This window comes from Pelmatolapia mariae, linkage group LG20 (assembly GCF_036321145.2).
Source record: "Pelmatolapia mariae isolate MD_Pm_ZW linkage group LG20, Pm_UMD_F_2, whole genome shotgun sequence".
In the NCBI taxonomy this organism is placed as follows: Eukaryota; Metazoa; Chordata; class Actinopteri; order Cichliformes; family Cichlidae; genus Pelmatolapia; species Pelmatolapia mariae.
Genome location: NC_086244.1, coordinates 5,334,532 through 5,361,422, shown reverse-complemented (window position 1 = coordinate 5,361,422; position 26,891 = coordinate 5,334,532). Strand labels below are relative to the sequence as shown.

The following is a 26,891-nucleotide window of genomic DNA, read 5'->3' as shown; positions in this document are numbered from 1 at the left end:
GAAGAAGGAAATGAGTGATGAAAAAAAAAGGGGAAATTGGGGGGGGGATGGGAAGGACTGACTGGGAACAGCCTAAATGGTTGGTAACACTGGTGTGATTCACGCCACAGTATCCAGCAACGGAGGATAAAGTCTCACACGAAAATTCAAGCTTGTTTAGAAATGGCGAGGATCAGAGAGGCGGAGCTTATAGTATTATCACCGTCTTCTTCACACAGATGTTGAAACTGTGTAAGAAAGATTGCAGCAGATGGTTTGACGTCCTGTTTCTTTGGAAAGCTTCCTTTAGAGCAAAGAGTTAGTGTAGAGACACAAAGTCAGTGTAGGGAGGAGGTCAGGGTGGATGATGCAGGGATGTTCATAAAACGCTTCAAAATGTAACGTTAAACTGGCTTTTGTTGTGACCAGTAAAACACATCTACTGACCCAGCTGCCCAGGAGGGCAAAATGTTCTGCTGATCACAATAAAACAAGAACTAATTTGCAGTAAAGCTTTATTTGTTGACCGTGTACGGACGCTGCAGTTATTTCAGTATTTTCAGACTGTTTCTTGGAGCCATTGGTGAGTCAGGCATGCAGGGACGAGTGCCAGGAGTCCACCAGGAGACGGAGGAGAAACAAAATTACAGCCTCTACTACTACAAAAAAAGAAAAATGTACAATTTGACACTAAGATCATTGAAAAGGGAAAAGAGCAGCTGTACGTGACATTTTCCTGCCCGAGTTGGCAGCTATTGTGAAAAAACGGGTGTGTGCGCCAATTTTGGTACCTGTATCCACTTGTGAGCAATTTTCATGACATATGAAATCATCTGCTGCACGAACTACACCGATCTCACCGAGACCATGGAGTTCGAACACAGCTTTTACTGCTCGGGTATTTATTTGTATGACATTACAGAGGAGACTTTTATAAAAGGTGAAAGTTGCAGCACAGATGCAGCACAGATCGAAATCTGTGGGAAACACTGGATCTGGATTTTAACGTTAATCAAGGAATTTTTCCCTCAGGGAAAACCAAACAAGTGTGGAGATGAGCCAGAGCTTACTGACGGGGTTTTCTGACACCAAATGCTCTGTCAAATGGTCTCCCCCTCCTCTCTGTCCTCCTCCACCCTCCTCCGCCTCTTACATTCCTGAGTCCTGCCGGGTCGAGTCCAGACCTGCAGCTCCTCCCTTCATCCATCAGCGGCTCGATTGATCGGCTTCAGCTCGTCTGTCTCCTCGCGCCGTGACGTGCTGCTGTGATGGAGTGAAGTCTCCGAGACAGCTGCAGAAGTTCTGACTGAGCGCTTTAGCCGCTCTGATTCTCCAGCGTGTTGTTTGTGCTGTGAGGGCGACACGCGCTCTTTACCGTTGGCATCCTTTGGTGTTTTGTTGCATCTCGTCACCGGAGGTTTGCTTCCACCGATCACATCTGTTTTCCCACTCTCACACTCACAGCCTGGTCTTTGACCTTGTTGTCTGTGTGTGTGTTTTGGGGGAGGGTTGGGGTGTCACTCTCACCTCCCCTCCCCCCTCTCAGGTGTTGCAGGCCTGAACAGCTGATCTGATAACAGCCTGCTGAGGCCAATCTGTTTCCAGTCTGAGTGCCTGCCCTGATCTCTCTGAACCAGCACAGCCTCCATCATTACTCCGAGGAGCAAACGCTTTCAGAGCCTCGACGCTCTCCCACGTCACAGTCCAGGGGTCGGATATACGAAGGATGCGTGCACACAGACGACACACAAACACGGCTTTTTGTGTTAAAAGTTCAGAAATACAGAACAAGAACTACAGCTACATCCAATTTTCAGCACTAAAGACTAAAAACGATACAGCTTGTGGCATCAGATCTGAGATTACCCAAAACTCATTTTTCCTTTTCTCCGCCCCTCCGGTGAATGTCTCGCCTTTATATTCTGTGAAATTGTGCTTCTTCTTTGCTGCTGACCTAAGAGAGTATGACATTCATTCACAGCTAAATGTGAAAACATGAATGATGCTCGTGAACAAGCACAACACTCCAAAATGACTGGAATTCAAAGACGACCAAGCACATGTGAAGCTTTATAAGTCAAACAGAAAATGCACAGGTTTCTGCCTTTGTGCACTTTTAGTCATGAATCTCTACAGTTTAATGCGTCTGGCCCGAGAGGTCTGCACTGTGAGGACTGAACCTCAGGTTTAACCTGCGCCTTCAATGTTACAAAGGTGGGTCACTTCTGAGCCGTGCATCAGACTGGTACTCTGTCCAGGACGTGCTCTGCCTTTCGTCCAATGACACCTGGGACACACTCCAGGACCTCTGCAACCGTGAACTGGTCAAGTGGTTAAGAAAATAGATGTTGGTTCACTTCTTATCAGCGCGCATCATTGTCATTTCGTCCCGTCTTCCTCCCTCAGCTGGTCGTGGCAGACGGCCGCCCCTCCCTGAGCCTGGTTCACAGGTTTCTTCCTGTTGAAAGGGAGTTTTTCCTTCCTACTGTCGCCAAGTGCTTGCTCATAGAGGTTGTCTGATTGTTGGGGTCTTCTATAAATAAAACTTTAGTTGAATTATTGGAAATTATGCTGCAGACCTAACTGACCTGAGAAAGCGTAAAACTACCAGCCAATCAGTCCTCTGAAAAAAAAAAAAAGAGAGACAGAATTCCTTGAAGATCCCAGAGACTTCCATGCTCAGGGAGTAAGAGGATCTAAGGTTTTTGTCTTTCCTGAATGACAACCAATAAAAAAAGAGATTCACAGAAGCAAATTATTCCTTCACTCGTGACCCCCCCACCTCCCCCACCACAAAGACGCCAAGTATATTTCATTGTTTTATAAGCCTAATAATTGCCATATTTCCTTAAAACAGGATACCTAAACCTTGTATTTGTTCATCTTGCAGGTAAAATTCTGCTTGTAAAATTCTTCACTTGCTCTCAGACCATTTAAAACCAACAAGGCTGCAGCTGAATAACCATAATAACCTTTATTCAAGCAGCAGGCTACACATCTGTACTTGAAGCCAGATCTTCCCTTGTATTAATGAAGGAGCAGTGTACCTGATTACTGTTTCTAGCATTAAATGAACTACAGCTTAACTAACCACCTCTCACATGCTGCTCATTCATATTTTTGCAATATTTCAGTTTGATCTTTGTTTGTGAAACGCTGCCAGCAGACCTGTTCCTGTGATTGTGAGAAGATGCTGATAGTTAGACTGAAAACCCTGAGCTGACACATCCAGCTGATAACAACCTTCATGTGATTGCTTAGCCTGACTGCTGTTAAGTGAAGCCAGATAAGGCAAAGATATCCTGAGCATGCTGGACATGCTCCAGGATTCGTCCTCCAGATTCTGCTCAGACTCACAACTGTGGAGTTTTACTCGCCCACAGAGCAAGACCAGAACCAGAAGAAACACATCGGGCCAATCAGGATCTGACGTTCGCCGCTAACAGCAACATGATGTAAACAGAGAGGAGCTCATGAGCCAAACAAGTCAACAACAAATCGAACATTTAAAGATGAGAGAGATTAACACATCAAATGCACAGAAGAGGCTCAGCACTTCACACTGAACACACACACACACACACGGGGAGAGTTGGTGATGAAAGGCTGCAGCTGCAGACAAAGAGATGCAAATACAGGATTTAAATATTCAGCAGAGAGAGAGATGGATGCTCTCTGCGTGTGTGTGTCCTCTCTCTGCCCTCACACTAAACCGCGAAGGCAGGAGATCGCAGCAGCACTAATCCTGTTATCACGAACACTCTCAGTAGGAACTGAACCACGTCTCCGACCCTCTCCGGTCCAGTACCGGATCGGTGCGGTGCTGCGTGACCACGGCTTCAGCTGCATTTACATTCATCTCACCAAACTCGGGCAGGAAATCAGAGAAACATGGCGTACATATAAATCACGCTGCCCAGAGTTCACCAATCGTGTCCTCGCAGCAGCAGCGGGTCCACACGAGTCTGTTCCTACTATTCTGTCCACCCCACCTACACATCAACCATCAACTCTCCTCTAAAAGTCACCAGCAGTCTGAGTACAGCTCAGTCACGGACCGGCTTAAAATTCAGACATCCGCCACACGTTCACCTGCATACAACTGACTCCTGATGGAGAGTCCAGAAAGACCACAGGTTTGTTCCACACCATGTCACAGCCACAGACGTCCACTAAAAATCACACATTTGTCATACATTTACAGAGCACCGACTCCTTCCTATGATCCCTGTCAATCAGAGTGTTTGATCTTCACCATCAACACTCGTCTCTGGTTCCAAGGTCAAGAAGACGACATGTTTAATGTGCTCTTTTTTTAATTTTACCTGATGAGCCCGGTTAGTTTACCGTATCTAAAGCCCTGATTACAAAAAACAGACTCTGTGTAAAATTTGACTTTAAATAAAGAGAAAACACTAATTTGAAACTCTTTAAAGCCCAATTCTTACTTGAAAACTGCATAAAGGTGACACATGAAACGTTTAAACTTGGACGTTTTTACTTTCAAATAAAAATCTGCCCATTTCTAATTCGGTGCCAGGAACACGCTTCAGTAAAGTCGGAACAAGTTCCCCGCTGTGATTCATCACCTCTCCCTTTTGACACTGCTCGCTGCATGCCTCCCATTCTTCTACTTCAGGTCTCCTTTGTTGCAGTTTTTGTTTCATAATCCTCCAGCTGGTACAGGTCTGGACTGCAGGCAGGCCGGTTTAGCAGCCGGACAGTTTCCCTTATACGTGTGCAGAATGCGGTTTGGTTTTTGTGTTACTGAAAAAAGCAACACGTTCTCTAAAAAAAAAAAAGATTGAAAAAGCTGCACATATTGTTTAGTGTTAATGTTGCCCTCACAGATGTGGTGATACCTGCATCCTTGTGGATGCTGGCTTTGAACTTTGTGCCGATAACAAGCCGGATGAGCTGCTTCCAGCAGGTTTTTGATGGGGCAGCACGGCAGCGTTCACTTTGCCTCCGTCCATCGTTAATGAAAAGAAGGCAGCGGCGTTTCTTCAGATCATTTATGGCTTGTTCCTGAGCACGAGCATTGATTTCCACTTCAGAATCGTGTGTGTCTGTAATGCTGTGCTGCTTGAAGATCACAGCAAAGGTTTTCAGCTTTGTCTCTGTCAGCAATGAAGTTTTTTTAACAATGTCATGAACAGTAGATAATAAAATCCCCAAAGTTTATGAAATGTTACCTTCATGTAGCTTTATTACACATGTTCTAATGAAGGACCTCACCTTACTCTGTGTTTCGTTTTATACCCAGTGTGACCCTCAAGAGACTTCTGTCTCCTCCTGGGCTCAAACTGGGGAGCTTTCGCCTGTTAGGTGAACGTATAAACCACCACGCTTCTCTTTTTACCAATCATGTTACCTAATTATCTAAAAAAAAAAGTAAATAGATTTTTGTTTTAATCTTACTCCAGTCTTCTGTTGCCCCTGTCCCAGCTGTGTGAGACGTCATCAGATTGAAAAGGAACACAGTTTTTCCTTAAGAACATTTTTTATGTTCTCCTTGCACAATTTTTAATTAAATGTCGGGTTTAGATAATCAGTATTCTATATTTTATTCTGGGAAACACGTCTGTCTAAATCTCAGCATCAACTGAATAATTAATCTGCTAATTTATTGAGATCTATTAGCTACTCTGACACGTTTAAAGGGAGTCTGCACCTTCTCTAAAAAAGTGCAGACATTTATTTTCATTTATTTTTTTACATTTTTTTATTCCCTGATTTTTCTACTTTTGTTCTGGCGTTAAAGTTCTTATAATACCAGGACCTTCATCTTTATCAGTTATTTACTTCATAACTTATTTAACTGCACAAAAGTCCATCCAGGAAAGTAACGAAGGTAAGGCCGGAGGCGAACCAGCAGCGGTGAAAAGGCTGTAAATACCTGCGAGTCTGAACCATCCTGTTTGCAGACCAGGTGTGGTCCAGCTCCAGCTGTCCTCAGGACGGGCACATCCGCAACAGGAGCCGAGAAAAGTGAATTAAAACAGCTTCAGTCCCGCGGATCAACCCGCCCGTTTGCCAGTTAAACTCCGCTTTTCTCCTCTCAGCGTCTCTGAGCTCTGACTCGCTCTCTCTGACTCTCAGCTGAGTCCCACCAACAAGCTCTCCGCTGTCACCACCCCTCCACTTCCGCTCTGCCGTGTCAAAATAAAACGACAAAAGGAAGTCGTTTCACATTTCCAAGGGAATTCATTAAGCGATGACGTATGAACTGCGTAAGTCATGAGCTGCGTTTATTAAGGCTGTTGTGTTTTTAACATGTTTTAATGCTTTGTATCTTGTTCTACTTAATCTGAACAAGCCCCTAAAAAAAGTCAATAATCACTTTTGGCCTCTACCACTACCCTAAGCTCAGTTTTTAAAACCTTAGGATGTAACTACAGCTCAGCCCATGCAGCAGTATATTAATGACTAACCTCGTATTGTGGAAGGATTATCTCAGTTGTTCTCCTGACTGAAGTTTGGTCCATTTACAAATGCGATTGCATTTCTCCCTAACCATCGGGAACCCTCACGTTAACTTTTATCAAGTGGAAAAAAGTTAGCATTCATCCTCCAGCTTCACTGTGCTAATGTGTTTATATTATGCTAACCATAGCTGTGTAGCTAGGACATCATTATTTACCAGCTACTCCAAATTCAGTAACCCTACAAACGTCACTGCTGTTTAGTTTTCTATCTTCATTTATGTCGGAAGTGACAGCAGAGCTGCACGTTTTAATTTTTCAGTGAGAACGTGATATATCCTCTTTAGATGGAAACTAGCGAGCTAACTTCCTGCTAACTTCAAACTCAGTTAAACTTCATAAATTCTGTTTTCATGGATGTCTGGATGTTAAACTTAATAGTTACCCCTGGTAGAGCAGCCACACTGATCATTTTATTAAAGATGAAAAATATTTAGGCAGTTTTTAACTCTCAGTGATGCCGCAGTGTTCGTTTGGGACCTGAAGCGGAGTTTGGACGGCTAATTACGTCAGACTTAAGACCGGATAAAAGTCCAACGTACGCTAGCAGCAGCGCCTTATGGCAGCACAGAAGTTTGAGATGTATTTTTAAAAGGTAAGAATTTAAAAACAAGTCTGTATGTCATAAGCACTCATTCCAGCTGTATGCTAAGCACTTGCGGGAACTATTTGAAGGCTACATGACACACATGATGACCCCGAATTCTGAACCCTGCTAACACCACACTTACTTAAGGTGTCTGGAACAGGGGAAACATCTCCCAGTTACATTGGCATGTTCTGAATGAAACATACCTCCCACTCCCACTAGAGTCAGTCTGGCAGACAGGTATCCTGAAGCTTAACCCTACTTTTGATTGGAAGGGTGTTTGGATCCCTCTGGGAATCCTGATCAACAACAAATAGGCTTAAATTTCATACACAGCATGAATGTGACTCCATGTGGACTCTGATGTTTCGGGCACTGGTTTATCTCATGGTAAGAATGGTGACCAGTTTTGTCAGAAAGGTTTTAACACGTTTAACGGCAGATAAAAATTCGGTCGCCACCAGGTGCAAACCTTGTTGCCTGGAGTGGTTGATTAATTTTACTGATGTTACTAATCTTAAGCTTTCCACTGAGTGTTTTAAAGTTTAGCAGAGACGATGGAGGATCTTAAAATCTTACTGAAATGAGACCCGGGAATGAAACATAACCAAACATAAATTAAAGCACAGTGTAAAGCTAAAACAGAGTTTGTACAATTCTACTGAGTTTGAAGCAAGTATGTGGCATTTATTTATTTATTCCTTTATTCTTGAACTCTCATACGCAGCTTTCCTGTATTTTCCTTAAGTAGTTTTAAGAACTATTTCCCCGGGCTTCTTGAAGGACATTCAAAGCTCTTCTCTGGATGTTGTCTGCCTTTTGTTCTGCTGTCCAGATGACCCCACACTGCTTCAGTAGTGTTGATGTCTGAGCTCTGGTGAGGCCAATCCATGACTGATTGTGGATGTGTCTGGGATCACTCACATGCTGAAAAATGGAGCTGTTGCCATTCAGATGCTTTCCAAATGGTATTGCATGGTGGATCAAACTCTGACTGTAATTTTCTGCTGACCTCCTCTGTACATACTGCCGACGATTTGAAATCTTTTGAGGACACTGCAAAGTTTTCAGCTAATAGCTGTTTGGAGTCACCTTGTTGTTACAAAAATATAATTTTATACCCGTCAGATCGCCAGTAAGTGCCTAAAGATACAAGTTAAAGTTGGTTGTTTGGTAAGTTGTCTGTTATCTTTAGACAAAATAAATTATATAAATAAAAAGAAATAAAAACATTTGTTCAAGTTACATTTATTTTATTCTCATACGAGCTCCATTTTTTCTCCTGCTGTTCCTGACTCTGTCCTGCTGCTCTTATTTTGAAAGTGGCAACATCCTGTTAAAGTGCAGCAGCTTGAAGGTTTCTTTTCTGCCACGATGAAGGTTTTCTGATTCTAATGTGGCTCTATTTTCATTAAAGACGGGAAGCTGGAGGACTGTATTTTGAGATTGTGCAAAATCTGCCAAAACTCAAAGATCGATTTCTGCCCCAGAAACACAGAAACATCAGAAATTAACAGATGTGTCAATAAAAACTTAATCAACGTAAAATATAAAATCTATTACTGACATTTGAACACATTTGTTTATTTTTTATTAATCTTTTCTATATTCAGGTTTATTTATGTAAAACGCTCATGAGAAAAAAAAATCTTTCATTAAAAATAAAAGTAATATGAAAATTTATGTCATTTTCATTGATACTTTATATTATAAATGTTGAAACATTATGGTGAAAAAATGTAATTACATAAAACTTAACTTTAATTACATAAAAAAATTAAATAACTACAAGTGGGAAGATCCTAAAAAGCTGTGATCATGACAAATAAAAAAGATTTAAAAAAATAAAAAAAATTTGAACTTCTTTGTCAAATTGTTACTTTATTTTTACATTTTTCTACAATTTCTTCATGTGATGAAATCTTATTTTGTGTATTGATTGCTGGACATGTGTGAGACTTTTTTATTGAATTAAAATAAATGAATTAAGAGGACAAAGAGCTGATGCTCATCAGAAAACTGTTTCTTTGCTTCCAGCTGTTTTGATAACGCTGTGCCCACCCCCACCAACATTAGCAGAACAAAAGGCACACACAAACACATAAATCACTGGCATTCACACACTCAGACAGACAAACACTGAGACTCCTCCTGTAACTGTCTGTTCTCACATTCTCCAGCTCAGCAGGACAGAAGCAGGGAATTCTGGGAAATAAAAACCTCCTGATGTGTACTTACAGACTTTCTGCAGGTCGGCTTTTCTCTCATACACAGATTTTCCCATTTTTCCCACCAAGTGCCTGTCTGGAGCCGGTGCCTCTGCACACTCCCATTATTCATACATAAACAGCCCAGAAGCCACACAAACTGGCTCTACTGTGTTTACTGGTTACACTGGTTAAAGTATTTATGAGCACAGCCACAAACAAGGGTCGCTGACTGGAGTACTGCCCAGTATTTAAACTGTAAAACATGACATCAAGAGCAGCCATCAAAGCTGAGAGGTGATGCTGTACTTTCAATCTGTCTGTCAGACTGAGAAGATCTGAAGCCATGAATCAGCAAGTCTGTGCAGCAACTCACACCCAGCCAAGAAATCAAGCTAGTAAATGATGTAAATGACATTTACTTCAAACTAAAAGCAAGCAGACTCTATCAGATAATTCAAATAACTTAAGGTAAAGCTGCAAGTCCCAAAAACTGGAACGGCCACTTCAGGCTGACCTCAAAAGTGAGTCAGTCCCGTAGTTTAGATCCTACTGCAAAAATATTTTTTGCAGTGGATAATTTTTGCCTTCATAACATCCATACAAGGCATGATTTCTTTTTAAATTAATCTTCCTGGATCACAGAAAATATAAAAGACACACATTGCTACTGTGTGTTTGTTCTGAAGTCCTGCTTTGAAGCCACTTGTTAGTTGATGGCCTATCCAAATTATACTTTACAATCTGGTTGATTGATAAGAAAACCCTGATTTTAGCATAAAACCTCTATATCATCGGGAGCAATCAGACTTTGAAGAGATATTTCCATGAATGGGGCATATACAGAATCATATAGAGATACTGATTCGAATGACCTGACAGCTTTTAAGCATCAGGGACAACAACCCACCACACAGATGGAGGATATCGCTGCTTCCTGCATTCATACACCAGCGTCTTGTCTCACATGTGGGTGTGCTATTCCTTGTTTGGCAGAGGCATCAGCGGCACAAGTGAATAAAAGCAGCTCCTTTTATTTTTACCGCCCTCAAACTGCAGATCTGCACTCCCCCTGGAGTTCAAAAAGATTAATTAAATGATTTTAATGATACTTGCATCTGTTTTTTATGACCTCTCTGGTTATTGTGTTCTTCTGCTGTTTTTCTGTTCATTGTTCCCGAAGGCTTCTTGTTTCTCCTCAAAAGATGTTTCAATCTCACTCAAGAAAAAACATGAAACTTGAAACATGTCAAAGGCTTTATCAAATGATCAAACGTGATTCTACAGCAGGCTGAAATCTAAAAGTGAAGGACGGTGGTGCAGAGTTAACACTGATTGGAAAAACATGCAGTTGATGCTGTAACGTTCACTAACAAGTTTAACAGCTGCTAAAAACCAGCAAAATCTTAAGAAACAGATTAACAACCATCTTTGTGAAATTACTTTTGTTAGGTTTTAATAAACAATTAGAGTTCCCCAGTCACTGCACATGTGCCATGAATATGACACTTATTACTCACAGCAAATTTGATGTTTACAGGGTGATTCACAGAGATCGGTCCATAATGAGAACTGCAGAGTCTCTACTTAGCAGTGCGCGCGCACACGCACACACACACATACACAGGGCTCTGCAACATCATAAATCTGCTCTAGCACTGGTCTGTTACATAACATATTGAAATGTCTGTCCAAATGCAGCAATTAGCATGACTTAAACCTGTTAAAATGATGTCTGAATCTGTCCAGGTGTCAGCTCTCTGCATGTGTTGCCCACAGGTGGCCGTGAGTGGTTCCTTCCTTTGACTTTAGTAAATATCCGCCGCCTCACACAGCATGCAGAAGAAAAAGAAAACCAGAGCTACATTTACACACATGGAGCTGTATTAATAACACGCTAACTCGTTCAGAGTCCTGCAGTAAAAAGTCTCGGGTCAGCTGTTAAACACAGATTTCAGGTTTTTATGGCAGACTTGCTTTTAATCAGGAAACCTTTATGCTCCGACCTCCAAAACCCACAGTGCCTTTTAATATCAGAATGGTTAGCACTTCTAACAGAACAAACTGGTTCTCCTTCAGCTACCTCCCATTGATTGTAGCTTTCAGAGAGAAAATGTGTTTATATTATGTTATTTTAGTTTCTTGCTCCTTCATCAGGCCTTTTTGTTTTTTAACCAACAAATCTGAGCTGCTTGTGGTAGATTATTGGTGATTATTGAAATGAACTGGCTGGATTTGTGCTTGTAAATCGGCACCTTATTAATAGATTATTTGGACTTTTCATTTGCTTATTTAGCCCCCAATAAATCTGGACTAAGGTTATTATTTAAACGCTCTATACCAGGGTGTGATTTGTGGAAAAACAGAAGAGCCTGTTACAGTATTTATTTTTACACCACTGTCATTCAAATGTTTTTTACAATAACTTTAGAACTTAAACTACAGTTTTTACAACAATATTGTAGCATATTTGTTTAATGAAATAAATGATGACAACACCGTCATGGAACATAGGTACTAACTTGTGAATGCAGCGAATGAATGAGGTTAGGATTCATTCATACAATGTGGCTGCTCCTCTCTGTCAGCCCAACAAGAAGAAGCTGTAGATCTCACCTTTGGAGGGAATTCGATGTCACCAATCAGGCAAGTGGATGTCACGCAGCCCAAGTATGTCCAGGATTTTTTGTAAGTCTACTGATTCTTTAATTGAGTCAATTTCTCTTTTGTTTGTTTGACAGTAGTTTTCACACTGAAACACTGGTGCTTAGTGGTTTAATGACAAATCAGATGATTTCCCAGTATCATCTCGTTTGCCGTTAGATTCTCCTGGATGTTAGGTGTCACCGCTTAGAAAATATCTCACACAACAAATAAGTGTTGGCACGTATTGTTGCAGAAACTGCAGCTTGTCCCATATGGTCTAGCGGTTAGGATTCCTGGTTTTCACCCAGGCGGCCCGGGTTTGACTCCCGGTATGGGAACGCCCTTTTTCCTCAAGTTTTTACCCAATTTTGCTGTGCAAGAAACTGCAGAATCAGAGAGACTTTATTTATCCCCAAGGGGCAATTAAGATACAAATAATGACAATGACAATAGAAAGCTCTAAGTCTCTTATTTCAGTGAATATGACGTCACTTTGGAATAACCTTTGTCGTAAGGTGCTGTTCACCATTCGGTGGGTATAAAGGGGCCCTTAACTGTTGTTTGCTCTGTAGACTGTTTAAAGATGCAGCTCTAAAAACCAGGACTGGGGGTACATCTTTAGTCCCCCCAGGGATTAAAATAATTTAGCAGATCTAGGCTCATGTAGACCAGAGGTGGCCAGTCCCCTTCACCCCTGCTGGGAAATCGCATGTTGCTTTGTTGAGCCAGATTTTGAAACAGTCAGAGATAGTTTAGCCACACTCTTAGTAAACTCTGTTTACAGTGTGGCTGACAGAGCTAAGCTAGCTGATGTTGACTAACTAGCACAATGGAGGTGATTTGGAGCAACATGGCAGTGAGAAAGTAAACAATATTTGGCAACTTTAAGCAACTGTTGGTGAAATAACAACACAAAGTGGGCGGGACTTGAGGTAAACATCTTAACTTTCAGGTCAGCAACTGAAGCAACTACCACTGAGAGTGAAGAACACCACTGACTGACATTAGACAGTTTTCTACTGATTTTTTCTTGACTTTAACCACAAAGTTCTTTTTTTCCCTCCCCAATATTAACACCCCTGCCACTCTAACCTGATGCTTTTTATTGCTGTTATTGATGAGATAAAAACAAGTAAGCAACGTTTTGCTTCCTATAGAAGAATCTTAAGCGTTACACTGAATTGTATTATTGCTTTTCGACAGTCTGTCAAAGTTGAACTGAGCATGTTTCTAACAGGAAGAGTCAGATGACACTGTTGGATAAAGGCGGTTTATGGGGAGCTGTGGTTAAGTTGGTCCATTGGAGAATCAACACAGTGGAATTTGGCACCGACCAATCAGGGCAGCTGCTGAGAGCCGGCTTCTAATTCAGGAGCAGAGAGAGTATTCATTAAACACAGAGACAGAGAGAGATAAACACCGGCTTCACTGCGGAGATTTCAAATACTTTGAGTGTCTAAATACAGAACGTGGATGAGAAACTGGATTCACACAGAGGGTACAGAGGGCACACATGCAGATGCTGTGGGAAGGAGGAGCCGTGACCTCACACTAACTGTAGAAATGCTGTAATCAGTGTCACTCTGTGGTTTTTGGTATTTAAAAGCATTTTTATTTATAAACTCTTTGCGCAGCTTTAGTGTCTCCTGCATGAAGCAGATGGACCTCATTTGCTTTGAGCACTACATTTCTGTCTGTGAAGGTTCTCAGTCATCCAGGTCGTCGTAGTACTACATTTCCCATAACACACCTGAGGCTCCCTGCACTAACTGGGGTCAGAGAGGGCGAGGTGAGGCAGCCGCTGCCCCCTGCTGGAACTGCACACACACTGCACACTGGTGACAGGACGCGATCCTGGTCTTTTCTCCCCACGAGGGTCTCTGTTTTGTTGTGTCTGACACCGCCGGGGGCAGAAAATAAGAGTGGGCGAGAGACTCTGACCCAGACAGAGAGAGAGAGAGAGAGAGAGAGAGAGAGAGAGAGAGAGAGAGAGAGAGAGAGAGAGAGAGAACTTCAAACAGCTGATGTTTAGATGAGATATGAAACTGCAGATAAAACAGCAGACCAGTGTGCTTCAGTGTGTGTGTGTGTGTGTGTTGTTTTTGTTTCTTCAGATGAATCTGCTCTGATATCAGAATAGATAAAAGTGTGATGTTATAAAACTAATTTTCTCCAAATTCCATTTTTCATAGTGTATGTTTGAGGTATATTTTATTTTATTTATATTTATTTAACACAATTCAGTGGCTACATCTGAACTTCAAGGATAGAAACAAAATATCGATCATATCTCACTACTATCAATCCAATATCAATACCAGCGTTGGTATCAATAGTATAGATATTTGGAGTAATTGATTTGGACCCATCTAGCCCCTCCTTTAGTAGCTAATGCCCGAGTACCAAAAACTGCAGTTCCACCTTTGGCCACTTGAGGCAGACTCCAAAACCAAATAAGTTGTCTTAGGGTCCCAGGTTAAAATGTCCAATGTTACAGCAGAGATAAGCCTATCACAGCTGTCATAGATTGAGAAGCCGGGTACATCCCGGACAGGTCGCCGTTCACGCCAATGTTCAATTTAGAATCACAAATGAACCTAACGCCACGCACATCTTTGAACTCCATGAGGACGCCAGAGTACACAGAAAAGAAGCTGCATGCAGAAAAGCCCAGCCTGGATTCAAACTCAGGACCTTCATGGTGTGAGGTGCTAGAGTTAACCACCAGGCCAGCGTGCCGCAGATTTGATCAGCTTAGCTTGGATTTTATAGAGCAACACTATAATATGTGTATAAACAGGATGCTAAATATGAAGTATGCAATGAAAAAATTTAACTGTCCAGATCTGTAGTTGAGGAATTGCTGGAATGAACATGCTGACCGGGCGAGTCCCAGGCGTTCACACTGGCCAAGGAAGAGATTTAATATGCTGCTGATCTACGAACGCCTGCACTGTCCTTCTGACAGGGCCACAGGGCGGGGTGCTGCTGCAAGAATGGCACAAATACAGCTTGGAGCATTTCATCTCCGTCGAGTCAGATTTGCACCACGAGTAATCAGATCAGAGGTGGAGCTCCTGGTCCATGCAAGTCTGCAGGAACAGCTGGGACACGCAGCCTGCCAACAGCCCACCCGGCCTCGGTCAGCATCAGGCAGTCACGGCACGGTGACACTGACGCTGTACATACACTGCTTTATTGTGTTCTGAGAATTCAGTAAACTGAAGCAATGATGAGTTGTACAAGCGAGACAAGTTAGCAATGCCACCACTGACTAAAACCAAACTTCACCAAATATGTTCGGGTTTTCTAGGAGACTCAAACGATTTGCTGAGAAATGGATAAAAAAACCCACACTTGACGTCTCATGACATAAAATCTCTGTTTCTTTTTTTTGCTACAGAGCTTGAACTGAAGAGATATATAACTTTGTGATGTTTTGTTTGTCAGATGTGATGATAAAGAAAGAGTATCTGAGGCCGTCCTCCGAGCACGTTTGACCCATGAAACTGAAAAACTGATCCAGGACCTGTGATTGTGTGACTTTCAGGTCAACCTGTAACCTCACCAGCAGCAGCACAGAGACAGAGGCTGAGCTCTCTGATTGGACGTGTGTCACAGCAGGGGTCTCGGGGAGTTGTAAATGGTCTTCTGTGTCAATCCGTGGCTCCGCCCTCTGAGCTGCTGTATGTGCGATGTCACTGCGATATCACCTGAACGCCACGCTGTATCGTTCAGGACACTAACTCTGAATCTGCAAAGAGTCTTTAAAAAGGTCTGACCCCGAGTCAGGCCGAGGTGTCCTCACTACCACGGTTTTTAAACTGAAATTTGTCCACACACACACACACACACACAGAAACACAAACACACACACACACACAGACAGTGCCCGGGGGTTGAAAGGTTATTGGCTGCCTGGCTGGATCTCTCAACCAATCCACTGCGAGTATTCAGAGTTGGGATTTTGTGCATTGTTGCTGTGCAGAGAATCAGCAGCGTGACCTACATTCATCCTCCACACACACACACTCAAACACACACACTGTAAGAAACACACACACAGGTGCTGAGTGTGTGAATCAGTGTGTGTTTGGCTCAAAGGCACAGAGGCACCAGCTTCATCAATACTACATGTGTGTATTCTCTGGAGGACGCGTGTGTTGTTGTGTCTCTGTGAGGGCCGGGCTGAGCTGCGGGACGCGTCCTTCACAAAGCCGAGCAGCATCCAAACCTCCTCGCTCTCTGAGATCATCACATGGCTTTAATGCTGATACAGGCAGGGACATGACGACTTTAACTAGAGCGCCGTGCACACACAATTCACCGATCAGTTCAGCAGGAGAAACAAAGGAAACACGGAGGAGACGGTTTCTGTCGGGATGAAATCATCCCATCCAGCGTCTGTTTTCCCAAAAAACATTCCTGCACCAAACGCTGCTTCCCGTCAGCGAGAAAAGACTCGGATCTATAAAACAAATCCAATAAAATCTGAGACATCTTCGTGTTGAACTGAAGCCAGCAGAGCTGTCTCAGTGCCGCTGCTTTTCTCTCCATCTGTCAGCACTGTCATCCGGTTTGAATAACCTTTATTGAACTGCCAGAGCGCGCGTGGGCTCGGTGCTGAAGCTGACAAACTCAGGGACAAACTCCTGCCCCTCCAAGCTGCTCTCACACATGCACTGCTGCCCTGAATCTTCCTGAATTAACTTTCTGTTCATTTTGACCCAAAATATTTTGATTTCAAACCTGCATCATCTGCTCCCGGGAGAACCAGACTCATCACGGTGTTGCCTGGTTTCTTCTGCCGCCTTGAAGCTTGAAGGCTCTTTAAATCTTGCTGAAGCTTTGGGAAAGGCTGAGCTCTGCTGATCCTAACAGGACTCGAGTGTGGAGTCTGTCAGCACTATCACCTGGTCTTATTGGTATTTTGACACAAAACAATTTGGTTTGACACCTGGAACATCGGCAGGGTTTAAGGATAAATGACGGTGATGCCCTCATGAGTGGGTGTATCCTGAAGCCGTAGTAGTAGAAGATGTTGCCTGCCAGAAACTTAAAGACACTGGTGAAGGCAAAGTTTAGCTAAATCTAATTGGGCTAGTGAGGAGAAGAGACGTTGCTTTTCTCTCCATCTGTCAACACGCTCATCCAGTTTGAATTAGCTTTATTGCATCTTTCAGGACAGCATGGAGGACAAACTTCTGCTTCCCATCTGGCTCACACATGCCACATGCTAATCTAAAATAAACACATGAAAACAACTAAAATTAATAATTGGGGGACGCGTTGAAATGACAGCGTAGTAAAGCGAGTGCTTCACTGAAACCTGCATCTTTCTGGGCAAACTTGGGGTCTAACTCTTGCCCCTCTTGGCTCACACATGCACTGCAGCCCTGACCTTTTCTAGAGACTACCTGACATATGATCAGATATTAAACTGCCTTTAACACATCTGATATCTGATATTTGCCCATGTGAGAACAGTGCAGGTAAGACAGAACCACACACAGGAAGACCCTCTACTCTGACCATGCACGTGAGAGAGGAAAACGGAAAACAGCCACAGATACAAACATGAAGCCTGAGAAATGTTCTTCACTGCTGCCTGCAGCTGACAACGATGAAGCCGTGAGCTGGGGATAGAAGAAGGAGCAACAGCAAAGAGATGAATACCATCACACCTGCAGATCGCTCAGTAACAGCCGAGGACTTCTGGTTTGTGAAGTCCTGGTCGCATTCAGAGCAGTTTACTTGTCACCCATCACTCTGCAGCACACATTCACTCTGCAGCACACATTCACTCTGCAGCACACATTCACTAGCACAAACTGAATATAAGAAACAAACACAGGCACAGTCATGACTTCAAAACCTCAAGCTGAAAATTTTTCTCAGCTTTTACTGTGGACGTGATTAATGCTGCACTCTTATTGCGGCTGACCCTAAAGCATACCAAACCTTATTGTCTTTCTTGCGATTAATGAGGACCATAATTTAGAGCACAAACCTCGTGTCGTAATAAATAAGAGTTGAAACAAGCGACTTGGACCATAAACTAGACCAAAAGAATTTACTGAGTTCAAAGAGACCAGGGAAGCTGCTGGGTCTTTTTTGCATAGACTTCAATACAATCAAACTTCTTTTTACAACCAGACAAGTCGCCCCCTGCTGGTCGTTGGAAAGAAGGCAGGTTCAATACGCTTCCACGTGACCTTCACTTTTCACACTACGTGCACCTTCGATCAGCTGATGAGTGTTTCAGTATCCCCGCCTATCACCGTAACCTTCCGCATCATTTGCTCCTTTCTCCCCGTGTGTCCTGTTCGTCGCTGCCGGTGAAGTTAATTGCATTATAATCAATAATGTAATCAACGAGACAGCATTTAATCTCAAACCAGATGTTTGCAGATGTTCTACATCAGCGGTCCCCAACCTTTTTTGCGCCACAGACCAGTTTATGTCCGACAATATTTTCACGGACCGGCCTTTAAGGTGTCGCGGATAAATACAACAAAATAAAACCAGTACAGGTACCAAAAAAGGAGATTTATTCATAACACACAGGAAAAGACCCAGCTAAACCGAGTTAACTATAAAAATGGTAAAAACCCTGAAAACCATAAATTTCACACCCGAGCCTCAACTCTCGCGGCCCAGTACCAAACGACTCACTGACTGGCCTGGGTATTGGGGACCACTCTTCTACATGACTATATGCTTTATGCATCTGAAACATCTGTGGTGTCCGAGTGAATTGGTGACATCTGGAAGGACAGGAAGCAGAGGATCTGACATCACTTCCTGTTTAAATAAACTAAGGCCATCTTATTGAATCTCTCTGAGCAACATATCAGTTCACACAGAAACGACCGCAAAGCATCACAAAGGAACTTTAAACAGGATAAAAAGGTTAAAGGTCAAATAAAGAGAAGGTAAAGGAAGCTCGGTTAGGCGAGTCATGTCAGCTCATGTTCCCACACTGACCCATGTTCATGAACTTTGGGTAATGACTGAAAGAATAAAACCACAAGTATAACTCTCTCCAGCCAGCTGCGCGGGGTGCCCGCGGCTGATTTAGGATTCTCAGGAGGGATTACACTTGCAGCTGAGCCGGGAGTGGCAGGGGATCCCCTAAGAGGAGCTGAAGGAGGCTACTAGAGAGAGAGAGAGAGAGAGAGAGGAGCCTGAGTGCCTCGGCTCCCTCGATGCCGCCATGAGCCTGAAACGGAATAAGCTGCTTTACTAAAACAGAGAGAGAGGAGGAAAGAGAGAGAAAGAAAGAAAGAAAGAAAGAAAGAAAGAAAGAAAGAAAGAAAGAAAGAAAGAAAGAAAGAAAGAGTGAAAAGTAGTGAAAAAAGGAGCAAAACAGCAAAACGAAAAGAAAAAAACAAGTGTAAAGAAATTAAAAAGCAAAGTATACAAAGAAAAATCAAAAAAGAAGAAAAATAGAAAAATCAAGGAAACAGGAACAAACATGCAAAAGAAAGTTTGAAAGAAGCCACAAAAAAATTTAAGAAAGAGGAAAAGCAAAATATATAAAGAAGAAAAAGATCTAAACAAAAGCAAGAAAGAATCGGGTGAAATTTTTATTCTATGGCTCTATGCTGCAAAGTCTCTGCATCACTTTGCTCTGACAGCTTCTTGCCGGTGAAAAACAAACGCAGAAGCCTCGAGCTGCCTGCTTTCTGCTGACTGTCTCCAGCAGAAGCTTCAAGGCTCTTCTAAAACAAGCACACAGCTGAAGGCTGGTTCAGCTGACCCTAACCGGACTCGAATGTGGACACACCGACCTCTGTGCAGGTGCAAACGCCCGTCAGAGTGATCAGACTCAGACTTGGTGTTCTGCAGGACCGGCTCCACGTCAGCCTGAAGGTCCTCATTAATACAGTAAACATGGGCTGTGAGTCTGAGAGCAGACGAGATGAAAATCTGAATTCATCAGATTTAATGTTCAGCTCTGACCAGCACGTTAAATCCTCTAATCCTCCTCTCTCTCTCTCTCTCTCTCTCTCACAGTTTTAATTTGCTTTATGGAGCGAGCACAGAAACAGACAAACAGCAGAAGAAGAGAGTTCAAACTGCAGGAAACACACACCGATTACCACAAACACACACACACACAAACATCCATCTGCTCCTGCAGCAAAACAACAAGTCTGTCCCCCTCAGCTCCCATCATCCTGCTCTCAGAAATAAACGTCCTGCACACATCTCAGCCTGCTACCAACACTTCTACACAACATTACACTGCTGCAACGCTTTTCCATCCACGAAACAAGATAAAGTCGCTTACTCGGTGTCACAGTCAATCTGCAAACTCGTAAACGTGTAGTGAGCCAGCTGGAATCACCAGGATTTCCCCACTGATTACTCAAAATGTGATCTAATGTCATCTGTAAAAGCTGAACACACCCACCGTCACGCCGCCTGTGAGTGGACTCAACATGTTGATGCCTCAGCGTTGGAGCCCATAGTCATGACAAAATCAGGACAACAGGGCGGAGTGCTGCGTGATCATGCAGGCTGGTTTTTGTCTTTGTTGTCTCCGTTACTGTTTGTTTGCTTGTTTCACTGACATTTTGTGTCTTAAAGGCAGAAGCAGAGACGAGGTCTACACATTAGCTGAGGCTAGAAGTCCTACATGCGCTGGATTTATATGCAGTAATGTTAACATGCATGTCCCTGTTATGTGGTGCTAACAGTAGAAAGTATCAAGGCCCAGTACAGTGATTTGAATAGTTTCCTCCATTATAACAACTCTAAGAGGTGTAATTTTTTTCTTTACCTCTCATACACCTGTGTAATTAAGCTAGGGAGCATGGCTAATCACTTTGAACAGTGATTAGCTATATTGCAGCTAGCTGGAGGTGCTGCATGGAGCCTGTTCACTGCAGTTTTAATGCATTTATCGTACAAACATCGTGTCCTACTATGTGGTACAGTTCATCCAAAACATTTATGCTTCAGTTTTGGTTAATTAGAACTAATTAACGGGTATCTCTGCATCGTACGCGTACAGTTTGTTGATGCGGCTTGCTAATTAAGCTAACTAGTTTTAGCTAATAGCTTCACTCCACCCTGTGGTGTAAATATGGTAACTTCCTGCCCTAAAAGACCAACATGATCTCAACCAGTAACACTGAGGTTTCAAAATCCGGATTCCAGAACTAATGGTAATTCGAAGGTGGCTACGTCCATCTTTTATATACAGTATATGGGGAGTTACTCGCTTTTAGAGCTAGCCTCATGTGTTGCTCGAGGAACTGCAGTTCATGTTTCTGATGTGGAGGTTGCAGCTTGTAGCTGACTAAACACACAGTTTTTTAAAAGGAAGAAAACTCCATTAGCAGCTACAGCCTCTGTTAGAGTTTACTGAAAACTTTGATTTGTTCCTTTCAGTTTATCGACATTTCTAGGATGTCTTAATTGAACAGAACTCTCCAGGTCATGCCTCAGCATTTCAGTTGTGTTAAGGTCAGGCTTTCTTCTTCACTCTGGTTTTTGTTTCATTGTGGGCTTCAGCTTGTGTCTAAGCTTCAGGAAGAGTCTAATCCACTTCTGAGCCGCTTGAGTTAATGTGAGAAAATCTCCTCAGATTAAATTAATCTGCTTCAACACACTCATTGAGTTTTTTCCTCACATCGGATGAATGAAGTCACCGAGCTGCTCCTGAACTCATTGCTGGACTTCTGATCTCAGTTTTACATCAACACTGAAGCAGGACACTGTTTCTTTGCTTGTTTGTAATAAAAGTTAATAAAGAGTCTGGGAAAAAAATATCTGCAGCACGGATCTACCTCCTCTCTGATTGGTCGATTTGGTTTTAATTTATACTCTGAACAAACCAGGAACAAATCAGGACATCTAACTGACATGATTTTAGTTTTCCTTCAGTTTGGTGACATTTTGTTCATCCTCAGGATGCACAGATTTGTGTTCAGGCAGACAAACCAATATTTGTGTCTATATGTGGACCAGCCCTGCTTACAGTGGCTCCCCGAAGGCTCATTTTGAGCCTCACACAAGGCAGGACAGCAAGAATAGCTGTGTGTGTGTGTGTGTGTGTGTGTGTGTGTGTGTGTGTGTGTGTATGTGTGTACGGGTTCGTACTATCCTGGTGGGGACCAAAATCTGACTTTTACTATCCTGGTGGGGACTTTCTGCACCGTGGGGACCAAAATCCAGGTCCCCTCGGGGTTGAAAGCAATTTTCACACTCAAAATGTGGTTTTACTGTCAGGGTTACAATTAGGTTATGGTTAGGTTTAGGGTAAGGGTTAGGGTTAGGCATTCATTTTTAATGGTTAGGGTTAGGGTAAGGGGCTAGGGAAAGCATTATGTCAATGGGATGTCCCCACGAGGATAGCAAACCAGACATGTGTGTGTGTGTGTGTGTGTGTGTGTGTGTGTGTGTGTGTCCCAAAGCGACTGCACAGGGAGCACATCCGAGGGAGGAAAAATAAGGGAAAAGAAAGAAGGAGGTCAAAATAATGGTTCTACCGCCATCACAGCTGTGGGGGCTCCGCCCACCTGCAGTACTGTAGAGTACTGGTAACGCCACTGGATGAGAGCATGAAGGAGAAAGTACTTTACAGAGGTGCAGTTTTCATGTACTTCTAAGTATTTCTGTGTTAGGACAGTTTCTGCTGCAACTTCATTATATTTCAGATGCAAATGTTGCACTTTGTACTCCGTAAAAATTTATTTTAAAGCTTTCATTACTTCTTCTTATTTTGCACATTTTATGATATAGTTCTGTTTGAATTATTACTGTATTTATTGCAGATTTATGGCAGCTGACTCTCAGTATTGTAGACATATATGGCAGATAACAGATTTTACCAAAGTAACAAATAATAAAACTAAACATATTTTCTTCAGAATTATTTTTTAATTTAGTTTTAGTTAACTAAAATAGCTTTTGGAGTAATTCAGGTTTTTTGCGTGCGTCACATTTTAATTTAGATATTCAAAGCGAGGCCCTATCATGATTTTGTCTTTATGTCCCCCCTGGAGAAAATACAAGAGCTGCCCAACCCTGGCTTAAAGCACATCCAGCTCCTTTCAGGGGCCGTAATTTACAAAACAAAGATCATGTTTTATTTATTAAGACCTAAAGCTAGTGATACAGCCAATTAACTCATCAAGAATGTGTTTGCTGGGCTCGTAGATCAGGTAAGAAGTGGAGAAGTTTTCTCATAGACTTCTATTCCATTGAGACCAGGTGAGTCGCCCCCTACTGGACATTCGCGAGAATGCATGTTTAAGACAGGGACTGGTTTCAAGAGAAAACAGGAGATGAACCCCGACATATGAGTACAAACATGCATATACCACACACACACACACACACATACACCTACACGCACTGTTTCTGTCTCCCTCTCGCTCTCTCTCACACACACACACACACACACACACACACACACACACATACATACAAACACACACAGTCAGACACACACCTACACACTCTCTCTCTCACACTATACCCTGGGTCTGTCCGTCAAGTCAGTGTTTTATGATCCTGAGCAGCAAAGCTGGGAAAACCCTCCAACCTTTCATTAGATAATTATTAATAAATAATTACAAACCGATATGTAACAGCTCGGCGCGCGCGCAGGAGCAGCAGCGGCGGCAGCACGTGGCGCTGGGTGTGACGCGCAGCCACAACAACAACACTGCTGTCAGATCTCATCATCGCAGCAGCTTCGGTGTTAAAATCAGCCTCACTCAGGATTTTTCTGTGTCTGCGGAAAAACCCGGCACAGCTGCAGAGCACACCTCCGAGCCCGGCCCAGCCTTCCTCCCGCCGCCGCCCTCTGAACTGTGACCCGATTTGTTAAAGAGAGGCTCGGTGGACTCGCGGCACCGCCTCGTGCAGCTCGGCTGCAGCCCGCAGACATGCAGACTAAAAACAGCGATTTTTTGAATGGAGTCTGGCGGAGCGGCGGGCAGCCAGCCGGGGCCGTGTCTAGGTGCGCAGGCGGGTGACAGAGCTCCTACCTGCTGGCCTGACCCTTCACCTGCGGCTCCTCCGTCACAACGTCCAGGTGCCGCTCAGCTGATTGTCTCCCGCTGCGGCTCGCGCTCAGCCTCACATCAGCTGGGCTCTGCGCGCCGATTGATGACGCCGACGGTCGCCTCGCGCGTGCAGCGATCCGATCAGTCATGTAGGGTCGACACTCTGTTCATCACTCTTCATCCTCCTCCTCGACACGGCGGCCGCTCTCTGTGCTCAGTGAAGCTCCATCAGCAGCAGCAGCAGCAGCACGAGGCGCGCTCACGACGCCAGCACCATGCGGCGGGCATGCGCACGCCCTCGCCCGACTCCAGCAGGAGGTCCCTTCATGTTTCACAACGCGACGTGTCTGTGAAGGTTCTCAGTCATCCAGGTCATCGTAGTCTAAGGAGCTTGGAAAGAAAAGTGTCTGGACTTCTTTAAGTTGCTTGAAGACGTTTCACCTCTCATCCGCGACGATAATCAGAGGAAACTGTTTCTGATGCAGATCCATCCGCACACCTACATCAGTCTGCTTACACCACGCTTTTTTCATAACTTGATTTATAAAACACGTTTCAGCCAAAAACTAAGTTTTAAAAAACGTCTTAGTGAAGGTCATATACTGGATATAAAGGATGGATGAAAGTGCCTTCCTTTCCGTGACCAGCAGGGGGCGACTCATCTGGTTTCACGAAGAAAGAAAAGAAAAACCTTTTAATTGTTCTTATTCGTGTTACTGTGTCTGACTAATAAGACTGCACTGCTGGACAGTTCTATAATATGTGACAGTGGTCAGCCTTAAAATAACTGCTTTGTCTCCAGCTCTGTTCTTTTCGGAGCAATGAAACGTATTTGACCAGTCCTCATCTGTCAGTGTTATACACTGCAACACTTTTTAATCAGAGTTTAGCATCAGGTCAGTTAAACCGCCAGGTATATTGATGTGGTCAGAGGGTTGTTAATCAGTTTCATCTGCTTTGGCACTAATGAAACTAACAACAGAGGAGCAACAATGAGACAACCCCCAAAACAGGAATGGTTTTACAGCTGACAGCCACTGACATTTTTCCCTCTTCATCTTTTCTGTATTTTACTAGTTTAGCATTTGGCTAGGGTCAGCGTCACTACTGGTAGCATGAAGCGATACTTGGACCTTGCACAGGTAGTCCAACTCCTCCAGAATTTCACCCATTACCACAAGGTTTGCTGTGGCACAGTCTCAGGAGCATGGAGATTCCAGGAGACAGACAGTTACTCTAGGAGAGTTGGACAGGGCTGTGGAAAGCCCTTAATCCATCAGGAGGACCAGTATCTGCTCCTTTGTGCAAGGAGGAACAATGAGCACTTCCAGAGCCACAAAATGACCTCCAGCAGGCCACTGGTGAGAACGTTTCTCACAAAACAATCAGCAACAGACTTCATGAGGGTGGGCTGAGGCCCCGACATCCTCTAGATCCAATAGTTCACCTGTGGGACAGTGCCATCCACCGGACACCACCAGGTTGCACTTCAGACTGTCCAGAAGCTCAGAGAAGGCCTGGTCCAGATCTGGGAGGAGATCCCACACACCAACCTCTGAAGCCTCATTAGGAGCATGCTCTGATGTTGTCAGGTATGCAAAAGTGTTCCTTTAATTTGCTTCCTTTTCTCATTTGACTTTGACGTAAAAGCTGGAACGTGTTCCAAGAGACTGTATACATAAATACCGATTTCTTGTAGGCATCAGTGAAAATGATATGAACACTTTCCATCACAACCAGTGCAGTCTCTTCACAGTTCCTCCTTTTACTGAGATGAATGTCTGTGTGCCAGAAGAGACTTGAAGCCAGGTACGATCACTGTGCTCCCTCTGTGATGGAAACCCCTCCCATTCCACATGATGAATGCTGGAACAGCTCCAGCTCTGACGGAGGCCGGGGCAGTAGGTCTGTGTGATCAGCTGGTGAAGAAAAATCATATGTAAGCTTGAAAACTCAAAGGAAAACAAGTCATTTCACCTTTACGTGAACCACAGGGATCACGAAAAATCAACTTCACTCAGTGATAAAGTCATGAAAACCAGCTTTCTGTAACAGGCTGGATCTCTAGTTTCAAGTCAAACACTCAAGATGTGATTGAAGTGCAGACTTCCAGCTTTATTTCCAGGGGTTTAACAAAAGTGCTGCATTTACTGAACGAGGATTAAAGCCATTATTGAACACCATCCGCCCTGTTTGTTAGAGGCTTTAAAGTAATTCAGTAAGTGAAGTCTTGACTGATGGATTTAAAATCCACTGTGTTGTTAATCATATAAATATGTTGTTGAAAAAATATAAAAAAACATCAAATCATTTTAGGTTGAACTTTACTCAGTGAGCAATATTTAAAAACATGAATATGAGCAGGTGACCTGCAGAAAACGTGGAAACACAAACTCTGGTGACATCTGGCAAACTGTGAAACAAACGTGCATCTAAATTCTCGGAGCAGCTCACTTTGACTCGGAGCAGCACATCTGAAGGGTTAATTCAGAGAATAATCCTGCCGCTGGGACGAATCCAGAAGAATAGCTCCCCACCTACCACCACCACCCACATGTGCAGAAACACAATGAGGCTTCAGGCTAAGCTGCTCCTGTTTCCGCTGATTTCTGCTCAGATGATGTTTAAATCTGCTGCTGCTTCCTCTCTACTGTACTCCAATTACATTCTATATGACTGACTTTCAGCGTCTGATGATGTGAGCAAGCGCTTTGGTGACAGTAGGAAGGAAAAACTCCCTTTCAACAGGAAGGAGCCTCTGGCTCAGGGTTAGGGAGGGGCGGTCATCTCTTGTGAGCGGTTGTGGGGAGGAAGGAAGCATCTTCTTCTTCTTCAGGCTCTTCAGAGTGCATCTGAAGAGAAAGTCAGAATTCTGACTTTTTCCTCAGAATTCTGGAAAAGAAGAAAAAAAGATGTGCCCACTTTTTTTCCCTGGTGGCCTGAATGCTCTTCCGTAGTA

At 43.4% G+C, this 26,891-nt stretch overlaps 1 protein-coding gene and 1 non-coding gene across 4 annotated transcripts in view; one reads left to right on the top strand and one right to left on the bottom strand.

Moving 5' to 3' along the window:
• Window positions 1-24,606, bottom strand: part of ccdc120a (coiled-coil domain containing 120a) — a 41,606-nt gene extending 17,000 nt beyond the window's left edge. Inside the window, exon 1 of one of the 3 annotated variants that reach the window (XM_063463941.1) lies at window positions 23,915-24,606. The gene's annotated coding sequence lies outside the window, so the exon portion shown is untranslated. Of the gene's footprint in view, window positions 1-5,878; window positions 5,983-20,202; window positions 20,271-23,914 lie in introns of those variants that run through there. The other 2 variants (XM_063463944.1, XM_063463942.1) reach the window with 2 other exon arrangements.
• Window positions 12,173-12,244, top strand: trnae-uuc (transfer RNA glutamic acid (anticodon UUC)). The gene has a single exon. It is a non-coding gene; the product is annotated as a tRNA-Glu (tRNA).
• Window positions 24,607-26,891: the final 2,285 nt, after the last annotated feature.